The sequence below is a fragment of the Chionomys nivalis genome, chromosome 5 (assembly GCF_950005125.1).
Source record: "Chionomys nivalis chromosome 5, mChiNiv1.1, whole genome shotgun sequence".
In the NCBI taxonomy this organism is placed as follows: domain Eukaryota; kingdom Metazoa; phylum Chordata; class Mammalia; order Rodentia; family Cricetidae; genus Chionomys; species Chionomys nivalis.
Window position 1 is genome coordinate 43,845,057 of NC_080090.1, and position 7,383 is coordinate 43,852,439.

Sequence of the window (7,383 nt, forward strand, 5' to 3'; positions counted from 1 at the left end):
ACATTAATTATAAACTGGTTGGCCTACTAGCTCAGGCTTCTTATTAACTCTTTTCTGTTGATTTTATTGAGCTATACATTTTTCTCTGCTCCTGTTCTTTCCCCTCCCCTCCCCTTCAACCTTCTCACATGGTCCCCATGCTCTCAATTTACTCAGGAGATCTTGTCTTTTTCTATTTCCCATGTAGATTAGATCCATATATGTCTCTCTTAGGGTCCTCATTGTTGTCTTGGTTCTCTGGAATTGTCATTTGTAGTTTGGTTTTCTTTTCTTTATGTTTAAAAACCACTTATTAGTGAGTGCATATAATAATTGTCTTTCTGGGTCTGGGTTACCTCACTCCAAATGATGTTTTCTAGCTCTATCAATTTGTTTGAAACTTATTAATTCTTATGTCTTAACCCATAGTTATTGTCTGTGTTAACCACATAGTTTGGTACCTTTTATCAGTGAGGCATGCTCATCTTGCTTCCTCTGTGTCTGAGTGATGACTGCCCACTAAGCTGTTCCTCTTCCCAGAAATCTGTTGGTCACCCCACCTATACTTCCTGCCTGCCTACTGGACAATCAGTGTTTTATTAAACCAATACAAATGACAAATATTTACAGGGTACAAGGCCATTGTTCCACAGCAAGGAATTATGAAGCTCTTCTTTTGAAAGACAGTCACTGACTACCCTGGAGTAAAAGATACACCAAACATCCTCTGCACTTAAGCTTTAGCTTGATATCTCATCCAGGGGGCTGTGGCTATGCCACTAGAGAGATAAAAGATGAGCAGAATGAGTCATGGAGGCTTTGTTCTGACTTCAGATGATGTACCTTAGGGTTACTAGGGATTCCAGTCATCAGGGAGCTGTAGGCTTTTTTTTAAGGCAATTCTTCAATATCTGGTTTGGCCCAAGAGTCAAGCGGTATTGAAAACTGTTGGCTAACACTCAAATCACAACTATGCAAAGAAGAAAGCAGTTACACCCATGAAGGAATGACAGAAAGTGAGGGGTTTATTTCCGGCATGTAGACTACAGTACATTCTTTAAAGCAGATAATAGATTAATATATAAAAATAAATGACCAAGGAAGGCTTCACTGGTTTCTAGATTGAACACAGTTATAAGAGACCACCCCTCCCATCTGCCTCTGGATTGATCTAAGGTGTGGAGTTGAACAACGGTATTCAACTTGCATGTGCTCTTCTTTAGAGCCAACATTCCAGCTAGTCATGTGATACCTAGATCTTGACAAAGTTGGGTATGAGGGGTCATTAGAAAGCACTTTAGTTTCTAAGGGAAGAAAATGGGGTAGAGGCTGAAGATTGCTGCTTAGAGTTAGTAGCTGGCTGTGGAACTTATTGAATCTGCATAGACAATTTCCATAGTTGAGACTATATATAAACAAAATTAGTTTCAACTTTAGCTTGCCTAAATTAACTACTAGTAGAATTTTGACATTCAAAATATGTTATCTTATGATCATTAGTTAATTTTTCCATTTATTTGTTTGTTTGTGTATTTGTTTATATGTGGTGTGTGTGGCATGGTATAACCTGTGGCTATCAGGATACACCTTGTGTCATTTCTTCTATAATGTAGATTCCAGGATTTGAGCTCAGGTCAACAGGCTAGGCAACAAGTGCCTTTACCTACTGAGCTATCTAAATAGTCCAATATATGGTTATTTTAAAGGTATGGTGGTACATACCTATTAGCCCAGTACTTGGGAGGTAGAAGCAGAGGAATCAGAAGTGCAAGGTCATTCTCTGCTAGGCAGCAAACTCAAGGTCAACCTCAGCTATGTGAGACCCTACTAAAAAAGAAACAAACAAGTCAAAAACTCTAGGGGATAAAACTCATACCTGAAAGATGAGGAACCTGTTGAAAGGGGATTACTTTTCTCCTGTATTATTGGCAGTGGGAAATATGTATCATGACACTCTCTGAATTTAGCATGCACATGTGTAAGGATAACCAGTGGGCTCACTGCAGGTCAGCATGCTGGATTATGAGGATGCAGCAGGGGAATCACTGCAGGTCAGCATGCTGGATTATCAGGATGCACCGGCAAACTTACTCCTGCCTCCTTTGGCTTGCTCCTAGTTCGCTTCAGATCTCTGTGATGCTTGAAAACATGCTTCACCTATCCATACCAACATAGTTCACTTGCTTTCTTGAGAAGCAATGATTGGTCAGTCTGGGGTAGCAGTGATTGGTTAGTCTGGGTAGCCTTCGGCCAGCTGTCTTTCACTGGAATCTTGACGTCAATTGTCTGAAGTAGCTAAGGGTTTAGGATATGATAAGTATGTCTCTTTAATGGTGAAAAAATAAAAAGGCTTTCATTCCTGGGGCATCAACTCCACTATTTCCTCTGTACTATACATCTGCCTTTAGGCTAGCACTTTAGAAAGTAAACAGCATAGAGAAGCATCATCTCTCTTTAAATCCTCATCTGTGTGAGATGGGGAGGAAGAACAGGTACACATTTGTCACCTGTATGGAAGCCAGAGGACAACTGCCAGTATCTGCTCTAGCCTTACACGGTGTATGAGACTGGATCGCTTGTTGTTTGCCGCTGTGTGTGCCAGGCTAGCTGGCCTGCATGCCTCCCACCTCCCCACTGGGGCACACTGTGCACACAGACTAAAGCTGTCATGTTTTCATGGCCATTGCTTTACCCCTGAGATATCTTGCCAATCTGGGATTTATTTTATTTTTTAAAACTGTCATCCCAGTGACTGAAAGCTCTGGAGTTCCAGTTTAAAGCATGTGTGACGTCACTGGAACAGAATACCTGACAGAAACAGCTTATGAAAAGAGGAATTCTTCTGGCTCATGGTCAGGGGACACAGGCCTCCATTGCATAGAAGGTATAATGGCTGAAGAGGCTGGTCTGGGTCCAGAAGTGAATACCGTCTTTAGAGGCCTGCACCTAGGGACTTGTGCCCATTGTCCAGCTAGACTCTTGATTCCATGGTTCCAAAGGCTCCCAAAATAGACTGCCAACTGGGGACACCCAAGCCTGTGGGGACATTCTACATTTCCAACCACACTGACAAGTGGAAAAGTTGCCTCTTTAATGAGAGACACTCACTCTGAGTGGAACTAGGTAAGAGTACCCACGGAGGGCAGGTAGACCATCTCCAGCCCTTGAGTTTGTTGTTGGCTTGGCTGTTGAAGAGTGTACTCTCCAGTCAGTTTACAGACCAGTCTCTCCAAGGTTATCACTTAGCAGCTGTTAGCTCACTGGGGAAAATGGGAAGGGGTAGTCCCCATACCTGGTCATGCAAGCTGAAGAACAAAGGGAATTGCTAAGGCATGTGACAGCTGGAATTACTATACAAATTCTAGCTAGAAACCGTTCGTCTGCCCTTACAGACAATTCTGAAACCCGCCTGGTATTCAGTTAGTCTGTGATGTCATGGGACCTAGTGTGGTGTCCTGAATGCGACGTCTCCCATAATGTAGAGCATTTGAACTCTCAATCCTGGCTGCTGGTATTGTTTGGGGAACTTAAGGAACATGGTCATGCTGAAGGAAGTATGTCCCTGGGAACAGGCTTTAAAGGTTTAAAGAGTTACATCCTTCCAATTTTGTTCTCTCTGCATCCTGTTTGTGGTTTGAGATGAGACTACTCTCATCTGTTCCAGTTACTATGCCTGCCTTCTGACATGTATTCCCCAGTGTGGTGATGGCAGACACATCCCTCTGGAACCATAAGTGTGAAGTAAGCCCTTCAATTGCGTTGATCACGGTGTTTAGTCACAGCAGCAGAACAGGAACTTATGCACCAGACTTTCATCTTCTTAGCAAGGTCCACCAGACTCGCTAAGCCCCATTAGGAGTCTGTCCACATGTACCGAAATATGCATAAGTGAGAACCGCCACCCTCATCAGGAATGCCTGGAACTCTTCACTGGTCTCTCTGGGTCTTTTTTTTTTTTTAACCTTCCTTCTGTGATACACTTGTTTCTAAGGACCCAGGATTTTGGCAGACAGAAGACACTGTATAACTCAGCAGAGAGAGAGAGAGAGAGAGAGAGAGAGAGAGAGAGAGAGAGAGAGAGAGAGAGAGAGAGAGAGAGAGAGAGAGAGTTCCAGACTAGACCAAGGGATGCTGCCTTGGTCTTTGAAATTATGCGACTCTAATCATGTAGCATCTCACTAGGTTCCTAACCCATCTGAAGGAGTGCAGTGGGGGCAGCTACATAAAATAATGCAGAGAGAGTGTTGACGCCAAGGAGACATGAGCACAGCCTTTAACTCAGCAGGCCGTTCACTGTGCTCATACCCTTTCCCAGCAATACCCACAGTGGGGTAAGCACTGAAGCGCCCAGGCAAACTTTCCTACAGGACAAGTGTGTTTTCCTCTTTACCCAGGCAGGGGCAACACTTGTTCACACATTCATTCACCAAAAATGGTTTAGCAGGGCTACGTATGAGAGTCTCAGCCTAAAGGATTGTGTGTTCTTGCAGAGCGGCAGGAGTGCTGAGGGCTGGGATACTAATTCAAACAGGAGCAGGCAAATACAATGAATGACTATCCTGAGGAGAAAGGATCGCCGTCTGTCAAGTGAGGAGGTGCCTGAGCCTGCCCTGGAATTTTGAGTGACAGAGCAGCATGAAGGACATTGGGGGGAAATGACTACAATGGAGCCCTAAAGTAATGCCAGGACACCTGGCATCTGGTGCCCAGACTGGTTTGTCTGTGCTGACAGTAACTTAGGCAGATCTGCCTAAGCTTGCCCATTGGTGAGGAGGCATGTCATCAATACCTGACGACACTCCTGTATTTTAAATCCCTTGTGTACATTATCCCTTGTGTGACCAGGAAAGCCAGGGTGCAGCCTCCAGCCAGGAGGAGCCTGCAGCCAGACTGTAGATCTTAAGACTGTGCAGGAGAGTGGTTGATAAATGAAATCAGAACAGGAATCCAGCTAGGCCCTGGGATGTCTAACCTGCCGAGTACAGATGGACTCGAGGCACGGAGAGCTATGGGGCTCCCGTCCTCACGGTGTGATAAGGTGGACTCCATTGTCACCGGCAGATACTCCAGCGGCTCTGCCAGACCCCTTTGTGGACTTGTTATCTCAGCACAGAATTTATATGTTTCAATTCTTTTGTTGGTTCCCTGTAAGGCAAAGCCTTGACAGTAAAATTGCTATTTTTGTCGTAGCAGCCGCCACATGGTCCCTGTTCCTTTGTTTAATGGACCTATGTTCTTCCCTTCCAACTGCCTTGCCGTTCCCTTGACAAAGAGCCATGACTATCAATGATTCCAGAATAATGTCTGTAATCTTTACCAGCAAACTGTCTGTCCTGCTGACCCTAGGAAAAGCTGGGAACTTATTGAATATATCAGGGAACAAACTGAGGGCGTGAGGCTCATAACACCGTATGTCTGGGGGCCTTGAGTGGGCCGCAGGCTCGAGCTTATGTAGTCACATCGAGCACTGAATTTCCAAAAGGACAAAACCCAACTCTCCTTGGTTTTGGAAGCTTCCTGAAAAGAATGTGATCCCAGTGCCGTGCCGAGATACACAGGAGAAGGGCAAGTGGGGACTCCCGTTGTTCTCAGCCTGTCCCAACTTGCCACGGGACGATGGAAATTGCAATGAGCTTCAAGTCTATACTTGTCATAAGGGCCATATGCAAGATACAGGGGCAGGTCCTAGACCAGACAGCCTGCACTCAAGGCCAGCTTGCCACTTGGCCAGCTCCATGACTTGCGATGAACCTCTTAGTGCAACTGTTAAAATAAATTAGCATACCAATACGCTGCTAAAAGTTGAACAAGCCATCCAGGAGGCCACTGTCTTGGCAGGCCTAATTATGTGTGCTACGTTGCACCACAGGCAGTGCTGTGTCCAATTTATAAGTGGCCGTTTTATCTATTTAATCTATCTAATCCTCTCTCATACAACACTGCATCCCAACTGAAGTTCCCCTCTTTCCCCTCCTGCCAGTGTCCTTCCACCTACCCTCTCTCTGACAGCCACTGCTCCTCCGTTTCCCTTCAGAAAAGAGCAGGCTTCCCAGTGATATCAACCAAGCACACCCTAACAAGTTAATGATAAGATAAGATTAGGCACAAACCTCCTATCAAGGTTGGACAAGGCAACCCACTAGGAGGAAAAGGGTCCCAAGAGCAAATTAAAGAATCAGAGACACCCCCACTCACACTGCTAGGAATCCCACAAAAGCATCAAGCTACCAACCATAACATATTTTGAGAGAACTAGGGTAGACCCATGCAGGCTCCATGCTTGCTGCTCCAGTCTGTGTGTGCCCCAACAAGCCCTGCTTGGTTGATTCTGGGGGCTGTATTATCCTGGTGTCCTCAACCCCTCTGCTTCCCTGATGAAGGAAGCCTATGAGCAGCAGTTTTTTAAAGAAAATATATGTGTCCACAAAGGCAGCAAGTCTTTTACAAAAATATTTCAGGGTGGCTACAAAATATAACCTTGATGTCTGTATTAGCTTTCCACTGTCTTGACTAATGTCCCCGAGAGGACAGCCTAAGGCAGTGGTTCTCAGTCCTCCTAATGCTGCCTCCCTTCAAGCAGTTCCTCATGCTGTGGTGACCCCCACCCATGAAATTATTTTCAGTGCTACTTCTTAACTAATTTTGCTATTGTTCTTAAATTTAATGTAATATCTGATATTTCTGATTGTCTAAGGGGACCTCTTTGAATGAATCATTCAATCCCAAGGGGTCGTGACCCATTAGTTGACAATCATTGACCTAAGGGGGAACACACTTCCTTGGGCTCAGGGCTGTTGAGTTTAGTCCATATTTGTTTGGTCTCATGTACTTGGGCAGAGCATCATGGTGACTGAAGATTGAGATGAAGAGGCTTCTTTGCCTCATGCTACAAGAAGCAAGAAACCGACTTGAAGGGGGTCAGTGATATGACCCCAGTGACCTCCAGTCTGCAGTGAGTACTCACCTCCTGAAGTTTCCTAAACAGCACCACCATCTGGAGACCAAGTGTTAGAGCACATGCTGATCTTGAAGGAGTCATGGGTAACAGATCAGGGCACTTGCTGAGGTCACGGTGGTCCTTTCAGCAAAACTCCAATATATAAGCAAAATACGATCCTCATTTTCAGAGGAATGGAAAAGTGTGTCTCCATTATGACCAGAGATGATTAAAGAGTCCAACCTTCTCGTCCTTTCAGATCTTTAGAAGGCATGATTGTAATGTTGATTCTCTTTAAAAAGGACAGCTGTGTACATGAGACAAAATATTTCACACACAGCTGGCAGCTATCCACAAGGCTGTCTTTGTTCCTATGCACATTCTGTGTGGTAGTGGTAGGTGGAGCCCATCAACATAGTATTTTTCCATTTACAGAAGTGGCCCCTTGGCTCTGTGTCTCTGTGTAT